This window comes from Eucalyptus grandis, chromosome 5 (assembly GCF_016545825.1).
Source record: "Eucalyptus grandis isolate ANBG69807.140 chromosome 5, ASM1654582v1, whole genome shotgun sequence".
In the NCBI taxonomy this organism is placed as follows: Eukaryota; Viridiplantae; Streptophyta; class Magnoliopsida; order Myrtales; family Myrtaceae; genus Eucalyptus; species Eucalyptus grandis.
In genome coordinates, this window is record NC_052616.1 from 25,749,020 (window position 1) to 25,772,491 (window position 23,472).

General features: G+C 41.1%; 2 long non-coding RNA genes across 2 annotated transcripts; both read right to left on the reverse strand.

The window, feature by feature from the left end:
• Positions 1-8,436: 8,436 nt before the first annotated feature.
• On the reverse strand, positions 8,437-9,955 carry LOC120293335. Its single transcript, XR_005551090.1, has 3 exons — positions 9,831-9,955; positions 8,910-9,585; positions 8,437-8,779 (listed from the first exon to the last, which is right to left on the reverse strand). It is a non-coding gene; the product is annotated as an uncharacterized LOC120293335 (long non-coding RNA).
• A 1,353-nt stretch (positions 9,956-11,308) lies between these two features.
• LOC104435803 lies at positions 11,309-14,456 on the reverse strand. Its single transcript, XR_005551613.1, has 4 exons — positions 14,071-14,456; positions 13,239-13,389; positions 13,014-13,100; positions 11,309-11,349 (listed from the first exon to the last, which is right to left on the reverse strand). It is a non-coding gene; the product is annotated as an uncharacterized LOC104435803 (long non-coding RNA).
• Between the last annotated feature and the right edge of the window lie 9,016 nt (positions 14,457-23,472).

Here is a 23,472-nt window from a genome sequence, read left to right on the forward strand (position 1 = left end):
ATAAATAAGATGTACATTTGCTCACGTGTTTTCTTTACTATCCGTATTATGGCCCTGTTTGGTTCAGCTTTGGGAATGAGCATTTGGACTCTAAAGTCCCTTGGCCAAATGCAAATGCATTTGGTTCGAATTTTTGAGCAACTTTGGCAAGATGCGATTACATCTCCAAAGGACCCTAAGGGCCCTTAGGCCAAAATAGGTCTGAAGGTCTTTTGGGAACTTGCATTTCCAGAATGCAAGTTCCTGTTACTATTCACTTCGCGGTTACTGTTCATCCGCGAGGAAAACCACCACACGGAAGCTGACGACTGCCGGCCAAGGGGGTCGTGCACACTGGCAACGCGCCGGCGACCGCCGCCTGAGGGTCACCCAACTCCGGCGACTGTCGCTAGACCTCAGGCGACGGTCGCCCGAGGTCGCACGACACCAGGCGGCCGTCGCCTGATTCCGCGGTCCGGTGGCCGAACTTAAAATATATATATATATGTGTGTGTGTGTGTGTGTGTTGCATACATATACGCGCTTTTAATTTAATAAAAGTTAATTATAAATGCAAATTTTACCAAACGGTATTTTGACCAAAGTAGTTTCTCAATATAAATTTTACCAAACGATATTTGCATTTCGGAAAACTCCCTTCACCCAAAGGTATTTGCATTACTGCAAATGCATTCTCCAAAAAGCCGAACCAAACAGGCCTATGTGATCGGGTGTTGTTGTTGTTGTTGTACATTTTCGCTTGTGTTTGATTGAAAGATAATAATTGATGGGTCGACGACGCATTATAAGACGTCGTATAATTGACCAATGCCGGATGTCACATTCCAGTGACGAGAGAAAGTATGGGGCGTGACGGAAGTTTTTATTGGGATGACACCCACAACAAGAAAAGCTATTAAAGCAAAAGTTTGTTGAGAAAAACTTCTTGCATCCACTAGTACATAACGCAAAACTCAATTGCTATCCGCGAAAAGCGAAAGCTGATTTTGATGGATCGAGTCGATCGAGCTTCACCTGATTGGTACCCTGAGTCCAAACAAGAATTTTGATGCGAAAAAAAAAAAAACAAGATTTCTCAGTACTTTTTATAGTAGACTTGACCCCTCGACTCATATGTCGCTATCTGTCGCTATCGGGAGCTCAGCTTTTGTCCCCTTCTAATCTCTTTGTGCTCTCACTCTCTCTCCTCCTCCCTCTTCATTATAAATACACTCATCACCTTCGATTTAATGGCAGACCACCGCCCTCCCCAACCCACACTAACTTCACACACCCACCCCGTGGCAATGGAAGGATCAAGCTCAGCCCCCGCCTTGCGCGGGTGAAGTTCGTATTATATTGTCATGTTTCATGGGCTCAATCCATCAAAATCAGCTTTGGCTTTTCACGAATAGCAATCGGCTTGTTGCCATCTATTTGTGCTCTTTCACTCTCTCTCCTCCCCTCTCCACTTACAGATACGCTTGACAACCAACCAATCCCCATTCTCTTCACACACCGTTGCACTGATAGGCTCAATCTCAGACCTACCCCTCCTGACCAACTTCACCCTGAGAGTGCTAGTATGAACAAAATAAATGAGTTAGGGAAGAGAATAAGAACACAAGATTTATAGTGGTTCGGCTTAATCCAAGCCTACGTCCACTCTCCCACGATAACAGCCTTCTTGGCTGGATTCCAATATGCAATCAACAAGAGATTACAACTTCGAGTGCAAACACTTAGTAGTAGATCACACTATCTCACTAAGTCACTCTTTTGGTATTTATCTCACGATTACAAACGTTTAAGCTCTCAAGAGACAAGTATATGATCGAAAGTCGCCGTACTTTGGAATTATAAATTCTACGCCCGTCTCTTACTTGCTCATCGGTCCATGATCTCCTTAAATACTCCTCCACTTCCAAACTACTCGTTAGACAGTATCCCGGAGAATCGTCTTCCAATATACCAATTGGACAGCTCTGTATTTAGAAGATTTGGTAGCCGTTGAGTGACAAAGGTAGAATCCTAAATTGATTCCGATTGCCCATACAAACGAAATCTTGGTTTCCATAAGTAAAGCTTCTTCGTATAGAAAGATCTTGTCTTCAACATCCAATTGTCAATCAAATAAATTGAGTCAATCAAATCAATCTTGATATGGAATCCAAACCAGATCACTAGCCGTTATATGATTGGGCTTGAGTTACGATTCATTGAATCGGATGTAAAGTCCGAGTCTCGTAGACTTTACAATATGAGTCTCGTAGACTTTACAATCTGGTCCGAACATATCTCGCTTCGAACAGATTTAGCTTTAAGGTTCGTACCAGTTCAGGCTTCAAAGATAGAGTCTGTCTTCGGTTCAAAGATTCACGTTCGGCCTGGAATTTGTCGAGTGAGCAGACTTCGATGTAGAACAGACTTTGACACTAAAGTCTGGCGCCTTCTTGGACTTTGAGTCTTGAGTCTGGTAGTCTTCGACTTTGACACGAATCTGGAAATCTTCGAATATATTTTGGACATGTGTTACGTTCAGTCTTCCGGTCGTCTTCGACTTTGATAATATCTTCTACATGTTCTAACATCTGCATGGTCTATTACTCAACCATCAAACATGTTAGTAGCCTTTGATTTATTTTGTCATCTTCAAAACATCATAAGGGATTTCCCTAACACACCCAACTCCTCTAATCCAGAATACCAACATGGTGACACCCCAGGCGGGGAGCAATGACCTGCGCAGGAGTGTGGAACACAAAATGAAGACAAACAGCGAGTTGGAGAGATACTCTGTAGCCTACTCCCTCTGCCCTTCGTCCGACTCTAAGATCGGGAGCTGCAGAAAGCCGTCCGTCTACAGAAAGTTCACTTTTGGTGAATACCGGAAGCAAGGCCGTATTTATGGCCTTCCGCATGTCAGGCTAACGGGTATGTAAACACAGTTCGTTCAATTGAAATATACGAAAGCCATCCTATGGCGACCTCCATGGTTTATACTAGTACATAATTCCAAGAAATGATTAGTTTATTAGGTGTCGTATGATGCATCTGAAATGAAAACTCCCGAGTCGTCGACCTCTGACGTAGCCAACTTTGTTTGTGCAGAGAGGGTTGACGTCTCCACAGAGTCGGCTCTCTACAACGACCCGTGGAAGATCAGGAAGCAGCTGATGGAAAGCGACCTCAGCCACTTGTCGCAGCTCCTGCTTCCGGGGGGCTGCCTGAAGACACACGTCTTCCCGCAGATGGACGAGGAGATGCTGAGGCAGGTCAAGAGCAAGGAGGGGATGCAGGTCGTTGGGATGGACGTGGACACAGGCTGCAAGCACTGGTTCGTGTTCCGCTGCTGGGGGTCCTCCGGGAGCTACGTGCTGAACGGTGGCTGGACCAAGGAATTTGTCGAGAAGAAAAGGTTAAAGGTCGGGGACGAGATCGGGATGGTCTGGTTCATGTCCTCTCGCATGTTCTACTTTAAAGTCTTTCACAGGGCCGCTGCTTGAGTTTTCATTAGAAAGTTCTTAGGGAAGGATCCATCTCGTGCTGTCCTTTAAGTTTCTTTAGCTTCGCATGGTGAATCAAATTTCAGTGTGTATCTTTATCTTGGTACTGCATCTTTTATATTTTGAAGCTATTTGGTTAAGAATTTGAATTCATAAATCAATCTCATTTCTTATGAGATATCATGGGCTCAGAGTTAGCATAGAATCTTGATTTCTGTGAATTATTTTTCGTAAGAGATATTTCATTGCGGGAATAAGTTGAGTGAAATCTTTAACCCTGAATTTATTACGTGCTGATTCTTGGACGCCAATGAACCTTTTCCCCTTAAAAGCACAATCGACAATAGCGATGGGGGAAGCCCCCATGTCACTAGCATCCCTTGGACCCAAGCTCCCGGCACGGTGTCAACTGTCAACGCAGTGCACAACTAGGGGATGATCCTGCCAATAGGCTTCTTTGATGTTTTTCCTCGTCCATCAAACCTTTTCGGAAAGGTTGTGTCGTTTACAATAAAGGACAAGCGAATCGGACGGCCAGGTTTGACTTGTGGGAGACAAGAAGAAGAGGAAGATAGGAGACGCTACGACCCTTTAAGACCAATCCGATTACCACGTGACGTAAAGACAAGCAGCTTTCAAGAGCGATCGTGATCTTGAAGGAGGATCCCCCAGATTTCTTTTAATTCCCGATTGAATATATTTTCTTAAGAAATACTAAAGGAACCACATGGATTAACAACTTTTGTACTTAGTTATATTAAAATTATCATATTTTAGGAAACACATAATATTATCCTCCACCACAATGCGCGTTCTTTGCACTATCTTGGATCCTTTTTTTCCTAATCCAACCCGAATTAGGAAATACTTTGTACACACTTATAATTTCGTGCCGTCTCTAGAAAAAGAAAAAAATGGATCGGAAAAAGCAAAGAAACCCATGGAGACGTTCGATTTCTTCCAACCCCAAATCTCCTCTGATCATCACCGATCACTCCCGACACCATCTATGGCATCTTTGTCCTGCATTTTCGATGTTGCCAACATCAACAACGACAATGGGGAGAAGTACACTAGAAGTGCCTTAACTTGTGTACGGTGCTCACTTTAGCGTCACAACTTTTCGTTGACTCACTTAAGTGCCATGTTTAAAAAAAAAAAAAAGATCATTTAAGTGCCAACTCCAATCTGAGTCACCGAATATTTGACGTGGCAATATTTTTAAAATTTCTCAATCCTACGTGGCTTGCTGGCATGTCTAGTCAGCATATAATCTCTAAGCAATGTCATATAGCAAGTAAAAAAAAATGGTCACTTTAGAGCCAGTGTTGAGAAAAATGATTACTTTAGTGCCAATTGTTGTTAAAAGTAATCACTCCAGTGCCAAAAAACCCTTAAACGATATCGTATAATAAGTTAAGAAGTGATCACTTTAGTGCTAGTCATTGTAGAAAAATGATCTCTTTAGTATCAATTGTTGTTAAAAAGCGATCATTTAAATGTCAATCTTAATAATAAAAAGTGATAACTTCAATGACAAAAAATGCCACATCAAATAACATTTTTAATTATAAAAGCCACAAAATTAATTTAGCTGGAATTTCTCACTAGATGCATTTAAGTGATCTTTTTGTCTAATTTTGACACTTAAATGAGCCGACGAAAGATTATGATATTAAAGTGAGTATAGTACATAAGTTAAGGTACTTATGATGTACTTCCTCCATGACAATGAGAATAGTAATTGGAGCCAAGGAGAAGTTTTATCTCCACGTTTTTGACTTAAAGATAGCTTAAGGTTTTCTTTCTCTTTCTCTACGGGTTAGCTATGACGAAAGCTCCCCGTGTCACAACACCGTACAGACCCAAGCTCATGCGTTCCCACTTCTCGCGAGCCCAACAAGGCGTGAACTGTCAATTCGGTGCAATGCTAGATTCTTTGATGTTTTTTTTTTTTTTTCATAAAGGTTGTGTCGTGAGAACAAGGGACAGGCGAATCGGAAGGCGAAGAGATGCTGGAGCCCACCGGTCTGATTACCACGTGACAAAAACACTAGAAGCTTGCGAAGAGCGATCATGATCCGGAAGGAGGCTTGACTTTTGCGTCTCCTCTCCTAAGTTTAAATTCAGAAAAATACCAAAATAATTTTAAACTTAGGGCATTAGTATCAATTCAATCTTAAATTTTTTAATTAAATTAATTTAATCCTGAATATTTTCACATCGGTACCAATTCAATCCTTTCGGCTAATTTCAAAGGCCGGCACTAACGTAGAAGTCGATCGGTCGTCAAATCTTTGAAGTGACAATTTTTAAATAATTTTTATTTTTTGAATTTTTTTATTAATTTTTTTATTAATTTTTTCCTTTTTCCCCTTTCTTTTTCCCCTTTTCCTTTTCTTCATCTTAGTTTCTTCTCCTACAGTGGTTGGCGAGCCTCCAACAGCTTTGCCTGTTGCCTTCGCCCGTGGCTAGGCCATGGTGAGGCTAGCCTTACCTAGATCTAGGTGAAGCCACCTCGCCCGCTGGCCTTGGCGAGGCCAAGCGAGGGCTGCGAAGCCCTGGCCAACAGTGAGCAAGGGTTGTGACCTTTGCCACCTCCCGACAAGGCCTTTGGGGCCCACGCCCTCGTCGGCCACTGTAGGAGAAGAAACCAAGAGGAAGACGAGGAAAAGGGAAGAAAAAAAATAATAAATTAATAAAAAAATTCGAAAAAACAAAAATTTATTTAAATACTACATCGGCGTTCGTCACGTGGTCGACATCCACATCAATGCCAACCAACCAAAATTGGCCGAAAGACGAATTTGTATCAATGTGAAAATGTTTAAGACTAAATTAGTCCAATTAAAATGTATAGGTAAGCTGTTTGTCAAAACCTATATATTGAAAGCTTTCATTGATATTTGGGAATGACTAATATATTAAGGTAATTGTCCCAAAGTTGGGCCAATTTTTATTTTTCGGACTGACTATGCATATGGTAATGAACGAGGATTGTGTAATAGAAAGATTACAAGGGCCGTATACTTTCAATCCAAATTAATTCAAAAGAATCCTTGGGATTCCACACTTTTCATTCAAATTGAATGTGTTTTCTTCAGAAATACTAGAGAACCACGTGGATTAATAACTTTTGGCACCAGGATTAGGACCTTGAGTCCAAACAAGAATTTGGCTGCAATATCTATCACACAACTGATCAAATCACTCATGAAAACCAAATCTCGTTCAACTTGATTCCTCTGTCATGCGGCCCACGATCACTATTTGGATATTCCATCTACTTTTTCCCAGTCCCCCCGCTTTTCCTTTTCCTTCCCTTCCTTGGGCTTTGTCAGTATCTGTTCTCCTCTTTACCGCCCTCCCAACCCCCACTCTATTCACACGCCGTTTCAATGATGGGCATGGCTCGTGCGAACTGTAAACACAGCGCATAAAGAGACGACGATCCTTCCAATAGGCTTCTTTAATGCTTTTTCTCTTCAATCAAACGATTTCATGAAGATTTGACTTTGAGAGAGAAGTAGAGGAAGAGAGGAGACACTACTATCCATGGAATCCATTCCGGTTACCAAGTGATTATATTGAGCTTGTGTTTCTTCAAATTGCACACTGCGGTTGACATGAAATTGCTATGTGAACATTTGTTGTTTTGTCCCTCTGGTTCTCGGAGTTATATACCTTGTGTCTTCTTTCTAAACTTGCACAGTGCCCTATTGAGCTTTGTTGGGTCATCGTCTCGAGAAGCCCAGCGCTAAAAGAAGTTCAACAAATAAAATAAAATAAAAATCAAAGTGGGAAAATAGCAGGATAAAAGAGTGAAATTCTGGTAAGGCTTGAAAAAGTCAAGGGGCCCCTGTGCGATCTATTTTCTGATCCGTAGGTCCATTGCTTCCGCTGGTTTCGCGCACGCAATAATAGAGAATAAAAGATCAGTGGCCAGAGCCGAGGGGCCCCTGTGCACTCTTTTTTCTGCTCTCGACTAGACGACTGGCTGAAGAATATTCTAAGGTCATTGCCAAAGGTGATCCTGTTCCGACAACGGAAGGGTTAGTGCGATAGCCATGTTATATCCAATCCTCGGACTTTAGACAAAACTTGGACAGCAATAGGTACGGTTGGACCTACTTTTAATTATTGTCTGATGTTCGATTTCTTTGATCGCAAATCTCCTCGGAAGGTCATCAACCACTCGCCGCAAGCAGCATTGATGGTTTCTTCGTCCTATGTTTCCGATATTACCAACATCAATGATGATAAGAAGGAGAATCGGAGCTAGGAAGTAGATTCTTCTCTATGTTCCTAGCTAACTCTTAACTTGTTCCCTGATCATATATGCAATAACATTCAAAATAGCTTCTCTTTCTCAGTCATGAACATCGGTGGCAATGACCCGCGTCAAAACATCGATGTCCGCCCTGCTTCAAGCCAACAAGTGACGAACAATTAAGAAAACATTCGGCACGAATGGATCGCTAAGAGTTGGGTGATTCATGTATCACCTAATCCTAAAAAGTAACGATCCATGACTCGAAAGTCCATTTACGATTGCACCCTACGGCATCATGGAAATTGTGATCACAAAACTAGATAATTGGTATATGTCGTTGCATACAAGTCTAGTCGACTGAATTTGCTCAGTCCTAGTTGGCTCCCGTGCCTCATCACACGACTGTTTAGTTGTTTAAGCTGAGGAGTCCCCCTAAATCTACTGTCAATTTCCAAGGGCCCAAGAAAATATTGTGCACGTGGTGCTGCATAGCTTCTAGAAGAAGCTTACAGCGGTTGAAAATTCCAAAGGGCGAACGAGACATAATCGTGTACGGCAAACAGGAGGGAGAGGGACCCCACAGCGGTTCAAATTCCAAGCCCAAAGCAAAGGTTAACTGAGAGAAAGCTTGTCTTTCTCGATCGAGGACCACAAAAAGTATTCCTTTGAAGCCAATCTGATCCGTATTCATCACTAGCACGACTCTCGTCTCTGCGAGCTCCCCTCTACCACTCTGGTAGCTTTTTCCCCAAAAACCCTAAATCCAAATGTTGATCTCAATAACCTCTCCTACTTCTTCTAGCCTGCTAGATCAATGAAACCCATCATCAGCATTCCAGAAATTTTTCTTCCAATTGTTTTCTCTGCAGTTCTGAGCAGTTCCGAGTAATGGCACAGTTCTGGCTTCTCCTTTTCGAAGAACCCATTCCAAGCAGGGTGATCTTGGAGTTCAGGCCTTGCAACAGGTGGGATTCTGTTACTCTTCCATGATTTTTCACTGGGCTTATGGTTTTCTTCGCAGCTGTGGAATGGATTATGAAGTTATAAACTAGATCTGGCAACATTTAGGTTTTGCTGTTTTTAGAAATGGGTATAATCCCTCATTATACGTTCGGCAGAAACCAAAGGAGTGTATGAAGTTATTAACGCACCTGAACCGCATCTTTCAATCGTTTTCCACTGTTGACAGAAGAGACACTGCTGCGGACCAATATTTCACTGTCCACATCTTCTTATCCACTCAAGTAATCTCGTGCCCCTGTTTTCAGCTATACTTATCACAGAGCTCCCTTCAAGCTATTTCCCATATAGCTTTGCCTCCAAAGTCCTTACATAACCCACTCTAAGTACCTAAAACCAGCATTCATGTAGCAAGAGAGAATGGAGGGTAAAGAAGAGAATGAAATGCGAGTGGCCGCATTATGTAAAAGTCTGGGTCATCTATGGTTTGAGAATGATGTTGTAGAAGTGTCCATAGAAATACCCCCACAAAAGAGGGATTAATGCAATCGCACTCTATTTGGGAAATTATTTTCTAGACCTAATGTTAACTTCCCAGCTTTTCTTAATACCATGAAGAAAGCCTGGAAATCAAAATCTGTGGTCTGCTCCCAAAAAGAACCAGGATTGTTCACTTTTGTTTTTCAATCGGAGGAGGAAAAGAGAGTTCTGAAAACTGCACCTTCGTCTTTTGCCAGTAACTTATTGGTCCTTAAACAATGCGAGCCTGAAATACCTGAGCACTGCTACGACTTTTCCAGAAATGCTTTCTGGGTGCGTATTGGAGGCATCCCCCATGGCTGGAGGTTAGAAGCTGTGTTCAATGACCTGGGGAAAAAAATAGGTCATGTCTTGGAAATCCAAGTGGAATCAACAGGCAATACACCACAAAAAGGAGGAAGAGTGAGAGTGGAAATAGACATGACAGCTCCACTGAAATCAGGGGCAATACTGGATATCGGCAATAAATGGCTATAGGTGGAATTTAAATATGAGCGCCTACTGCTGCTACTCATGTGGAAAAATTGGCCACTATGCCACTAACTGTGAAGAAATCCCATATGAACAATCACCTTGGGCAACAAACAAAACCGGACCATATGGCTCCTGGTTGAAGGTAGAAGTGTGCGATCATAGCCCCCATGGGAAGCGTTTTATGGCAAAATAGAAGAAGAGACTATAGTGGAAGAGACTGTACCTGACAAAAAGGAGGAAGAGTGAGAGTGGAAATAGACATGACAGCTCCACCGAAATCAGGGGCACATCGGATATCGGCAATAAATGGCTATAGGTGGAATTTAAATATGAGCGCCTACTGCTGCTACTCATGTGGAAAAATTGGTCACTATGCCACTAACTGTGAAGAAATCCCATATGAACAATCACGTTGGGCAACAAACAAAACTAGACCATATGGCTCCTGGTTGAAGGCAGAAGTGTGCGATCATAGCCCCCACTGGGAAGCGTTTTACGGCAAAATAGAAAAAGAGACTATAGTGGAAGAGACGCACCGACATCCCCCCAAGATGCGAAATGGACATAATCGCCATAGAAGAAGTGGATAATAGGAGAGTCACCACCTGCAGCAAGAAAAGGGAAGATAGTTCTCATGAGCAGGAGGCAATCGAAGACTCTACAGCTTGTTTTAAGAAAAATCCAGATTACGGCAAACAGATAATATGTTCTGAAGGTCCTAAGCCGATTCTATCGAAAGTAGGAAAATGTAGTAAGAAGAACATGAAGGTGCAGCGGGCAAAAAAAGAAATGTGCAGTAGAGCAAGTTCCTCTCTCAATCGATGATACGGACCTTTTGGAAACCCCAATTAAGTTGATTAAAGATGGTAATGAGTGGGCTTTGGTGGCTCGCCCTAATAAGCCACCAACGACGATATGAAAATCATAAGCTGGAATTGTCAGGGGCTAGCAACCCCCTGACAATCCAGGAACTAAGAGCCTTAGTTGCTCTTGAAAGGCCCAACCTGGTTTTTCTCATGGAAATAAAAAAACAAAGCAACAATGGTGGAAGGAGTCAGCAGGAAACTTCAATTCCAAAATCTGTTCTTAGAAAATCCAACAGGAATAGCGGGGGGTTTAGCTATTATGTGGAATGAGGAAGTGGTGTTGAAGGTGAATGATAGCTCTAAGGAGTTTATTGATTTGGAGTGTACTGATCTAGACAGCGGATATCAAATGCGGAGAACCTTTCTTCATGCACCAACAAATTTTGGAGAGCAGTAGCACTTATGGCAAAAGTTGAGGGAATTTCAGTCCACTAATTCCATTCCGTGGATTTCCATGGGAGATTTTAACGAAATATTATATGTATGGGAGAAGGTGGGGAAACAAGAAGTAGATAACTATAGAATAGCAGCTTTTAGAGATATGCTAAATGAATGTTCCCTAATGGATATGGACAGCCATGGGTGTGCATACACGTGGGCGAATAACAGGAAAGGGGAGGCTCTTGTTAAAAAAAAAGACTAGACCGAGTTCTCTGTACTATGGAATGGAGAATTACCTTCCACGAAGCTGAGGTACAAGAGCTTCTAGCCATTGGCTTGGATCATAGCCCTCTTCTCCTTAGGTTGCACCCTGAAAGCAAGAAAAAAAGAGAGATTTTAAGATGGAAGTATTCTGGACAGAACATGAAGAGTACCATGAGCTCATACAGCAAATATGGAACAAAACACCCCTCAACTAGACCAGTTTTTCAGCAAAAATCAATGAAACTACAAAAGTGCTTGCAAAGTGGAGTAAAGAGAAGTTCGCCAATGCACCAAAGCGGATTAGGGAGCTCAACCAAGCTTTAACAGAGATCACTAATAAACAGTCCCAACATGCCAGCAGGAAGGAAGCCCACAACATTATAAACCAGATAGAAAAATTGTGGAAACAAGAAGAACAATTCTGGGGTATGAGATCACGTATCAAATGGTTGCAATGGGGTGACAAAAACACCAATTTTTCCACGCAACTACCGTACAACAAAGGCAGAGAAATAAGATCACTATGCTGCAAATGGAAGATCAAAGCTGGTGCCGAGATCCCTCAACTCTCAGAAATCATATTGGCTCCTTCTATAGGAACCTATACAAATCAGAGGGTCCCAGAAACTAGCAACCTATCCTAAATCAGTGCCCCAGTCTAGTGGGAGAGGAAATCAATGCAAATTTGATGGCTAGCATCACGATGGAAGAGGTAAAAGCAGCAATTTTTCAAATGGGGTCACTAAAAGCCCCCGGCCCAGACGGATTTAATGGCCTCTTTTATCAACAATCATGGGAGAACATAAAGCTTGATCTATTCTAGTTAGTGCAAAAAAATTTCAACACAGGTACCCTTGATCCTCACCTCAATAAAACACACATCTCTTTGATACCAAAAGTTAAAACTCCAGAAAACATTGGCCAATTCAAACCTATCAGTTTATGCAATTTCCGCTACAAAATCATCTCTAAAGTCCTAGCAAATAGGTTAAAGATTTGGCTTCTAGATATTATAGAACCTGAGCAAAGTGCCTTTGTTCAAGGCAGACATATACAAGATAATATACTTATTGTTCAGGAAGTATTACATCAGTTGCGAATCACAAAAAGAAAGAAAAAAATTCCAGGCGATCTTGAAACTGGACATGCAGAAGACCTATGACAGAATTGAATGGGATTTCTTAAAGGATTGTATGCTGAAAATGGGCTTTTGTGAGAGGTGGGTATCTCTAATCATGCAATGTGTCTCGACGGCATCCCTAAGCGTGAAGATTAACGGGGAACCAACTTCATATTTTTCCCTCGAGAGGACTCAGACAAGGAGATCCCCTCTCGCCATATTTATTCATCCTAATAGCAAATGTTTTAACATGGTTGATGAACAAAGCTATTGAAGAGGGCAGCATCAAGGGGATAACACTAAACAGGTTCTGCCCTACACTGTCTCATTTACTTTTCGCCGATGATGCTATATTTTTTCTAGATGGAACTATTGTCAAATGCCAAAACCTAGCACATATACTTAATCAGTATTGCTATGCATAAGGGCAAGCTGTAAATTTAAACAAATCAGGGGTTTTCTTTAGCAGCAACAGTCTTTTATCTCTAAAAAGAAACCTAGCCCATGAGCTTAGAGTTCCCATTATAGAAAAAAACTGGCAAATATCTTGGTATTCCAACAGAATGGGGTCATTCAAAGAAAGAAATGTTTGCATGGATCTTAGCATGAGTAAATTCGAAGCTAGGGGGTTGGAAAGAAAAGCTACTTACCAAAGCAGGCAAAGAAATTTTGATCAAGAGTGTTGTGCAAGCCATTCCCACTTATGCAATGTCCATCTTTAAACTGCCTATGTCCATCTGTCGAGCCATAGAAAGAAGAATTGCATCATTTTGGTGGCAGAAAGGTGACTCAAAGAGAGGGCTGCATTGGAAAAATTGGGAATTTTTAAAACCTAGAAAAGATGAGGGAGGTTTGGGATTCAAAGATCTGCTTACCTTTAATCGTGTAATGCTCGGAAAGCAAGCTTGGCGATTATCCAACTCTCCATCAGCTTTGTGGAGCAGAGTACTAAAAGGAATCTACTTCCCAAATGGTGATCTATGGAAAGTTAGCAAGGGACAATGACCGTCTTGAGGATGGCAAAGCCTGTTAATAGGAAGAGAAGCAATAGAAGCAGACACTAAGTGGTTAGTGGGGGATGGAAAATCCATTAAAATACGGGAAGACAAATGGTTAAAGCATGGGGTGATCGGAGGACCAGCTAACCAACAGGAACCTATCCTGGTGTCAGAATTGATTAATACAGAATCCAGAGCTTGAGAGGAACATCGAATACAAAATCTTTTGAAGCAAAAATTGCTAATGAGATTCTGGCGATTCCTCTAAGTTCGAATCCTAAGTAGGATAGTCTAGTATGGACAGGCAACAGGTCAGGGAAATACACCGTGAAGAGCGGATACAACCGAGCCCACTCAAAAACCCTCAGCACAAACCAAAACAGGGCATCCTACTCTTTTAAGCCCCCACAAACTCTATGGACTCAAATTTGGAGTCTTGCCATACCTCCGAAAATGCGAACGTTTCTCTGGAGCTTATGTCAAAACGCCACCCCCACACGAGAAAACCTCTACAAAAGGAAGATTTTACCCGACCCCTTATGCCCGTTTTGCTACACAAATTTGGAAACCACAGAACATCTCTTTTTGTTGTGCAAATGGACAAAAACAATCTGGGTGGATCCACGCATCAACATCATCAGCAACCCAAGTAATATCAAGAGGTTCGATCAGTGGCTGTTGGGGGTTTTTGAAGAAAGGGAAGGCTTACCCGAAAGAGAACTCACGGCGGTGGTGCTCTGGAACATCTGGAAGTCCCGGAACAACTTGATTTTCAGAGCAAAACCTCCGTAACCAACGGATCTAGTGGATCTTGCACAAGAACAGCAGAAAACCTTCCGCAGATGGCAGAATCGAAAGAGACCTTTTCCCCCAAATCGAAGCGTACTTGCTCGATGGAAGCCACCGGACCAAGCTGAACTGAAAATCAACGTTGGTGCGTCATGGTTCCCAGGCGATTTCCTTTGCTCAATTGCTGGAATCGTCCGAGATCCATCGGGAGGGTGGTCGAGGGTTTTGCTTATGAAGTTAGGGCTTCTTCCTCTCTGCAAGTCGAAGCTCTTTCTTTGTTGCACGGGCTCATGTACTTGAGGGAACTGGACACTTGGCACATGGGAAGAGAGAAAAGTCAAATAGTTAGATGGACGTGCAAAAGTGACTGCTCGACTTTAGTTGATATTGTCATGGGCCGGGCCGATCCTCCATGGGATTTGGAAGAAATAATGAAGAAATGCAAAGCAGAGTTAGAGTTGTGCCGATCCGCAAGAGTGGTTTATTGCCCACTTGCAGCAAATCGAGCAGCGGATTGGCTGGCTAGAACCCATCAAGCCAAGAAACTTCCTTTAAATTGGGTGAGCTACCCTCCTTTATCTCTCTTGGAAATTCTATGTTTGGAATTTTATCCATCGTTGTCTTGTAAGACTTGTCTATTTCGCGGTGAATGAATGCAATATCTACCTTCGACCAAAAAAAAAAAAGAAGCCAATCTGATCCCCGCGTAAAATCAAGCAAAGCACGTCCCGAAGAGCGATGTTGACCCCGTTTTCTTTTAATTAAATACGATCAATGATTACCCCACCGTCGGCAGCACGCATGTATAAAATATGAACTTCAGTTAGTCTTTATCGACGGTTTGAATATTGACTTTTTCGGAGTTGATTCGATGAAGTATTGATTTTTCTGTTTTTCTATTTTTAGCCACATCTCACGTGGTAGTGCATGTTTTTGCATGCCGATTTTGCAAGGAAAAAATTTGTCCAGCCATTTTTTGGATTACATTGGCCAGTAATTATTAACGTGGACACTGATCGAACTACATGACATCGTCGACGGTCGGCGCTGACCCATGTTTAATAAGCTTTGCCGAATGCTCCATTTATTGCTTGAGCACATACAAGGTTTAGTTTTGTATTCTTTCTCGCATATACTTTCACCATAGAGTAGCAAACCTTGAACTTCATGTCCAAGATTAATCAAATATCACTTAGACAACCCAATCCAAAATATTTCTCTTTTGCGAGTACTAAAATTCCTCTGATATAGTCTATGGGAATGTCATAGTGTGAGGGAGAGCTGCAATCTAGACGGGATGATATGATGGATCCATCTACCATAATGAACTTTGCCCGTTCAAAGTATACCTTCATATGTATAACATATACGAAGAAAACAGGAAATTTCATATATCACCACGATGGAAAGAAACGATTCGAGAAAATTGAAGACATTAAAATTGGGCTTTAAAAGAAACACTTGCTGAGTTCCTTTGTGCCCAAGAAAACATTTCGATCAGGCGTGATGGGAAAGAAGTCGCGGGTCACCACGGCTGCCGCAGATGAGATCGGGATGTTCTGGGATATGGTCTCTTGCAAGTTCTACTTCACGGTCCTTTGCAAGGTTGCTCAGGGCACAAACAATGCAGCGGCTTGAGTTTCTATCGAAAAGTTTTGGCAATAGGATCTCTTTTTTCTTAGTCTCGGTGTGTGACCGGCGATAGTCATAACAAGAGCATGATTAGGGTTTAAGAGTTTCTCTTGTTCTTCCCATGAAGTGATCAGGTTTTCTTTATAGATGGGAACGTATGTGACTCAACACTGATTGAGGAGATGCAATTTGTTCACTTTATTGGGATTTTATTAAGTCATTAAACAGTGTATCTTTTCAAATTCTAATTTGCTGCAATGCTAGATTCGGGTGCCCCGATTCCTCCGAACTGTAAACTTTCACGGAAGCCCTTTTAAAGCATCTAAATCTTTTTCCCCCTCAAAGCACAGTCGACAAAACAAAAGTGATCAACGAAAGCCCCCACGTCACTAACATCCTACGGAACCAAAGCTCATCTGCATCCGACAACGTTCCACTTATCGCATACCAACAAGGGGTGAAGGCTGTGCATGACGATGATCCTTGCTCCTATTAAGTGCCCCTTCCGGAGTTTAATCGGTTGATCGAATTGATTAAGTGCCCCACAATCTAGATCTATGTCTGATGATTAAATAAATAATCAGTTAATCGGTAGGTTCACTTAAGTATTATAAATTTGGAAAAGCCGATCACTTAAGTGTTCCAAATTTGAATAATCATCGGTTAAGTGTACTGTGCTTGGCCAAAGGCCACATCTTGATTTGCCAATCATTGGAGTAATAATTGTTTATCCTTGACTCCTCGGGGGGCCTCAAGATTTAGCAGAAGTGGGTGGACGTATATACGTGTTGCAGTATGTTTTCAACCTTTGGGACAAGGGCTTGAAAAGGGTTGAAGCTCTTTTTGCCATGCATCACACCTCACAAGAACAAAAGCTATTAAAGCAAAAGTCTGTCGAGAGAAGCTTCTTTCATCCACTAGTACACAACCTAAAACTCAATTGCTTTTCGCGGAAAGCGAAAGCTGATTTTGATGGATCGAGTCGATCGATTCACGGACTTCACCTGATTAGTACCCTGAGTCCAAACAAGAATTTTGGTGCGGAAAAAAACAATAAGATTTCTCGTTACTTTCTCTAGTAGACTTGACCCCTCCACTCTGATATTGCTAGTATGAGTACCTAGAGGGGGGTGAATAGGTATATAAAAGATTTTTCTTCAACAATTGCACAATACTAGACAGTTGATGGATTTGAGACAAACGATAATCAAAGTAAGACTGAGAGAAGAGAAAATTGAACACGCGGATTATAGTGGTTCGGCTTATATCAAGCCTACGTCCACTCTTCTTCACTGACAGCCTATTGGCTGGATTCCACTATGAACACAAGAGAAGTTACAGCACAGCTTTGCCTTGATTCCACAGTGTAGATGTTCTACCACACCTCTTCAAGATTTCTCACAAATATAGACTCTCTTTTGTATACAAGTATTCGCTCAAAGGAATTGTCTAAACGAAAGAAGCTTCGTACTTTGGAATTCTTCTATCGCGCACACCTTGAACAACTAAGACCGTCTTCCTTATATACTCCTTTATGCCATCATACCCGTTGGCACTTACTAAAGGAATTCCTCCAATCTACCCGTTGGACGGAATCAATTAGGAAGATTGTTCAAGCTATTAAAGGAACGTGTTGATAGCCCATCAATCCTGTTCGCCCATACAATCAGGATCTCGGTTTCCATAAGCAGAACCTTCCAATAATATTTAGGCAATCACCGGATCTTCAATTATCGAGTCAATCTTAGATCAATCAAGGACTCCATTATGTCTTTTCCAGCCACGAGATCTTCTCCAGTTGATAAGGTCAAATCCTTAACGAAACATCCAGTTCTGGATAACCTTTCTTCAACGGATTAGAGACTGTCAATGAGAATAGACTTTGAGTCTTGAGTCTGGCTGTCCGGAGGTCTTCAGACTTAAACAACAGAGTCTGCAAGCCTTCAAACTAGACTGATGGGAACGTTTTGTCAACTTCAAAACACTTCAAGAAGATTTCTCCAACAATCTCCCCCTTTTTGATGGTGACAAAACTTTCCTGCATATTTGGATAACTTTGACCTGCAAAACATTTCTCAAACACATATGCATATCTTATAGAGATAAATGGCTAAAAGAATAACACTAGAATCTGCAACCACAGAAAATAGGTTAGTCTAGTATATGATAAAGCCATCCATAAGATATCAATATCAAGGTTAATAGAAACAGTCAAGTCCAAGTCTAGTTCAGTTCTCATCCAGACACAAAACAAAGTCAAACAGAGTTCTTCAAACAACAAAACAATCCAACAAACAATTAAAAGTTTAATGATTGAAAGTTTGTTCAAATCTTGCATCTCTCCCCCTTTTTGTCAGCATTAAAAATGATGAGATGAAGTCAAGATTGCTTGGGAATGCGAACAAGCTGGAAATCTTCCATAGACGAACGATGCCTTCCAAACCTTTTCAAGTCTTCCTTCGCCTGTGCAATCTCCTCACCCTTGGCATTGGCCTGAATTTGAACAGAGGGCTTGGATCTTATCATTCAATGAACATGAAGAAACTTAACCCGCATTCTGCAAGTTTTGAACCTCGCATCCCAAGGCATAAATTTGACCTCGCATCTCCAAGAGAATATCCATGATTCTGCGAAAATCTGCTGCATTATCGGTCGAGTACTTGCTTCGGCTCGATCGATGGAGTAAATGCGAGACGATGGTAGATCAGCATAATCTCGCAGGTTTGGCGATGAAACTTCATGACCTTCTTCTGGAAATTGAGAGGCATAAACATCATCTAGGTCTGCTGGTGAGCGACTGACTCCTTCACTTGCATCAGGATATGAAGACTTCACTCCTTTCTCCTGATCTCCCCCTGTTTCCATGCCTACAGGTGGAGAAGAGTGTTCCTCAGGTTCTCCTTCTTCTCTTCTTTCTTTTTCAGGTCTTTCCTCCTCTACTTCTTTTGTCATTTGTTCCGATTCTTTCTGTGGAACAGGACGACTTAAATTCTTCAAAGCCAATGCAGAGATGGTGATGTCTTCATCATCATCTTCATCCTCAATGAGGAGAGCTCTTCTTCTCTTGGGTGGAGCAACCATGGGCTCCTTCCCTTTTCTTTTAGCTGCAGAAGAGATTTGATGAGATTTGGCAGGAGTCTTCTCCTTGAATTTCTCCAACTCCTTGCTCAGCCTCCTTCGCACGCATTTTGGTCACCATTTTCAATCCTACCACCATATGATCGCATGGTCGAACACAAAAGATTTGTGGAGGCTGAATATTCAGATGTCTGAATAACTTCGTAATAAGGCTTGGATAAGGGAGTTGACCTCTGTCCTTCATCATTGCTCTATACATGTGAAACATAACAGTGTGAGGGAGAGAAAACCTTTTCCCAAAGAGAATGGCATACATCAGCTTGGCCTTTGAACTTGAAACATCGGTCTTGGAAGTTGATTTCGGTCGGAGGCAATTAATCACAATCTTGTGAAGCAAGATGTTGAATGCACTCATCCTTAAGTAGGTGATCTTTTCATCTGTTCTCCGTCCTTCACCGGTTCAAGTGTGGCCCGAGCAATGGAAACTTTGATTGGTTGATATCTTCCTCTTTCAACTTCTAACACATCTCGTTAGCATATTCATATCCACAACATAGTCTTGGTCTTTAACATTTGAAAGAGAATCTATTCGCATCCAAAAGCTAAGATTTGAATAGAAATACGCAGTTAATTCAAAGCATAGGCATCCGTAGTGTCGAGCGGAACTTTTCAAGTTGAAGATAACTGAACTTTTCCCTCAAGTTCACATTCACAGCATCCAGAAAATCAAAATCCACACTCCTAGGGTTTATTACCCCACGCTTCAGCAATTTCGAGTACTGATCCTTTTGCTCCTTTGATCTGAACAAATCTCCCCTTTTTCCTTGATTTTCAACCGCAACACCCATTTTTGGTTGAAATTGACTGTACAATTTGTCATCATCATTCCCATCTACAGATTCAGCCCTCAAATACGAGGATCACTTGGGATATTTGCAAGGGTTTCCTCACCACCCCTTTACAAGCAATTCCCAAACTTTCCATTTTTCGAAAAGATATATTCGTTCCCATGTCCTTTGTCTTTAAGAAAATCATCAATGTAGTTCAAAGGAGTACAAATTCTTTTTAAGGCACGATATAGCTGGTAAATATAAGCGGGCTTTTGAACTCTTACAGGGTCTGCATCCTTGATGATTTCTTCCTGTTGTTGATGATCAACACCTTGAGGACTAGATGGAGGAGAATGACGCTGCTGAGAATGTTGTGGACTCGCTTGCTGTTCGAGTCACTTCTTCTTGAAGATCGAAGTGCGTAGGCCCCTCACTCATTCGCCGTGGTCCCCTGCTTGCGATTCTTGAAGATTTTCTTGAATATGACATCTTTCTCAGTTTTTTGGAAGATTCCTTGCTTGACTTTTCCCAAGAAAGATGACAACTTTTTGAAGATTAAACAAAGAAGACAAACGGGAATGGAGGATCGATGCTTTCTAGGGTTTTAGAGTAAAGTGAAGAGGAATCGACAAAGTGCTCGATCGGTTAAAAAGAGGGATAAACGAACTGTCACAAAGGAAATAAAAATGCCTTTTCAAAATAACTGTCTTTTCCGTAAAAATAGCTATTTCAAAAATAACCTCCTTTTTGAAAATGAAACGATGCAATAATTACGTTGATTAAAATATAGCAACAATTTAAACACAACACGATCGTACCTTTTCAAGATGAGATTAAAGAGAGAAAGACTTATAGTCTGACGGTTGTACCAAGACTATCTTACGGATAAAGTCTTTGTAAGTCTGAGTCTGAAAGTCTTTAGACTTTGATATCCTCATACCTCAAAATATTGAGTCTGGAACGGATAGACTCAAATTGATTTTTCTCCAAAGGCTCTGTGAATATATCCGCCAATTGATTCTTTGAGTCAACAAATTGAATTGAAACATCTCCATTTTGAACATGGTCTCTAATAAAGTGATGTCGAATCTCTATATGCTTTGCTCTTGAATGGAGAATTGGATTTTGGTGAGGTTGATAGCGCTGGTGTTGTCGCAATTAATCTCCGTGCATGAGTCTTCAATTTCAAAGTCTCTTAGCTGTTGTTTTATCCATAGAATTTGCGAACAGCAGCTTCCAAGGGCTACATACTCTGCTTCTGTTGTTGAAAGAGACATAGTGCTTTGTTTCCTTGAAAACCAAGACACTGTCCTGCTTCCAAGCAACTGGCAAGTTCCCGAAGTGCTCTTTCTATCAACTATGCAACCGGCCAGATCTACGTCTGAATATCCCAGAAGATTAAAGTCTCCATTCTTAGGATACCAAAGACCGATGCTTGATGATGAAGCAACGTATTTAATGATGCGTTTCGCAGCACTGAGATGGGATTCTCTAGGATTTGATTGAAACCTAGCACAGATGCAAACACTCAACAAAATATCAGGTCTAGAAGCAGTAAGATAAAGAAGTGAACCAATGATGCTCCTGTATAGCTTTTGATCAACTTTCTTCCCTTCTTCATCTTTGTCTATCTTCAAAGAACTTGACATTGGTATGTCGGTCTTTTTGCACTTTTCCAATCCAAACCTTTTGACAAGATCATTAACATATTTTTCTTGATAAATAAAAGTTCATTCCTTCAATTGTTTTACTTGAAGACCAAGAAAGAATGTTAACTCTCCCATCATACTCATTTCAAACTCATCCCGCATAGACTTAGAAAATTTCTTGCACAGATTTTCATTAGAGGATCCGAAAATAATGTCATCCACATATATTTGAACAAGTAAGAAACTTTTGTTTTCCTTTTTGATAAATAAAGTCATATCTACTTTACCTTTGACAAAACCATTTTGTATTAAGAACTTACTTAATCTGTCGTACCAAGCTCGAGGTGCTTGCTTTAAACCATACAAAGCCTTTTCACCAAGACCGAGTCCGGCTTCTTTGGGTCTTCAAACCCTGGTGGTTGTTCCACATAAACTTCCTCATGGATAAATCCATTCAGAAGGCACTTTTGACGTCCATTTGGAATAACCTGAAATTCTTATGACAAGCAAACGCAAGTAATAGTCGAATAGCTTCTAACCTTGCTACTAGTGCGTAAGTCTCATCATAGTCTATTCCTTCTTCTTGCGTATATCCCTTGGCCACGAGTCTTGCTTTGTTTCGTACGACTTTTCCTTTCTCATTCATCTTGTTTCTAAACACCCATTTAGCTCCAATAATTTTACCTTTTGGTTTGGATGTCAATTCCCGGACATCATTAATATTGAACTGTTCGAGCTCTTCTTGCATAGCTTCAATCCAGCTTTCATCGATAAAGCTTCTTCTATGCTCTTTTGGTTCAATTTTAGAAACGAGAGCCACAAAGACTAGACTCTTCTCCCATTTTGGATCTGGTGCGAATTCCTTCATTAATTTCGCGATTATAAGATCTTTGGGATGACCGGAGTTATGCTTCCAGTTACTTGTTGATTTGTCTCGGTTGATGATCTCTCTTTTATTTGGATCTTCACGAACAGCCCGATGCTGGTTTTCCGTAGTCCGAGATGCTTCTTGAGTTGTAAGCTTTGGAAGGTTCGGAGTGTGTTCGGACTCTTCTTAATGAGTCGACTTGATTCATCTTGCGTTGAGTCTTGAAATTTGACATTCATTGACTCCTCCATAGACTGGCTCTTCTTGTTATAGACTCTGAAGGCTTTGCTTGATGTAGAATATCCAAGGAAAATACCTTCATCTTATCTTTCTTCAAACTTACCAACTCGATCTTTTGCATTTTTCAATATAAAACATTTACAACCAAATACATGAAAGTATGAAACAATAGGCTTCTTTTCTTTGAATAACTCATAAGGGGTTTTCTCAAGAATAGATCTTAAGAAGACTCTATTGATGATATAGCATGCTGTTGAAACACTTGAGCCCAAAATCGAGAAGAAATTTTACTTTCAATTAAAAGAGTCCTAGCCATTTCTTGAAGAGATCTGTTCTTTCTTTCCACAACTCCATTTTGCTGAGGAGTATATGGAGAGGAGAACACATGATTAAAGCGATTCATCACAAAATTTTGTAAACTCTTGATTTTCAAATTCACCTCAATGATCTGTTCTTATACTTGAGATAACACATCATTTTTCATTTTGAACCTTTTTAGCAATTTTTTCAAAATATGAGAAGGTTTCGGACTTACTTGCAAGGAAATATACCCAAGTAAAACGGGAGTAATCGTCCACAATTACTAGGCAATATTTCTTACCTCCAATACTCTGTGTTCTGGTTGGTCCGAAGAGATCCATATGCAGCAACTGTAGTACATGATTAGTAGAGACATAATTTATTGGCTTAAATGAATTTCTTACCTGCTTTCCCAGAATACATGGAGTGCATGGATCAATCTTTTGATAAGGTAATTTGGGTAGTCCTCGAACAAGCTGCTTTGATGAGATTTTGGCTAATTGCTTCATGTTGACATGACCAAGCTTTCTGTGCCATAAGCTTGCTTCGTCTTGAATTGAGATAAAACATTGCGATTCATTTGGTTTCACATCCAGAAGATAGATGTTTCCATGTCTTTGACCCATAAAAGATCGAGTAGAGTCTTTACCGATTCCGTAACATATTCCTTCTTGAAGGAAGATCTTGAAACCAAAAGATCACACAATTGACTAATGCTTTGAGAA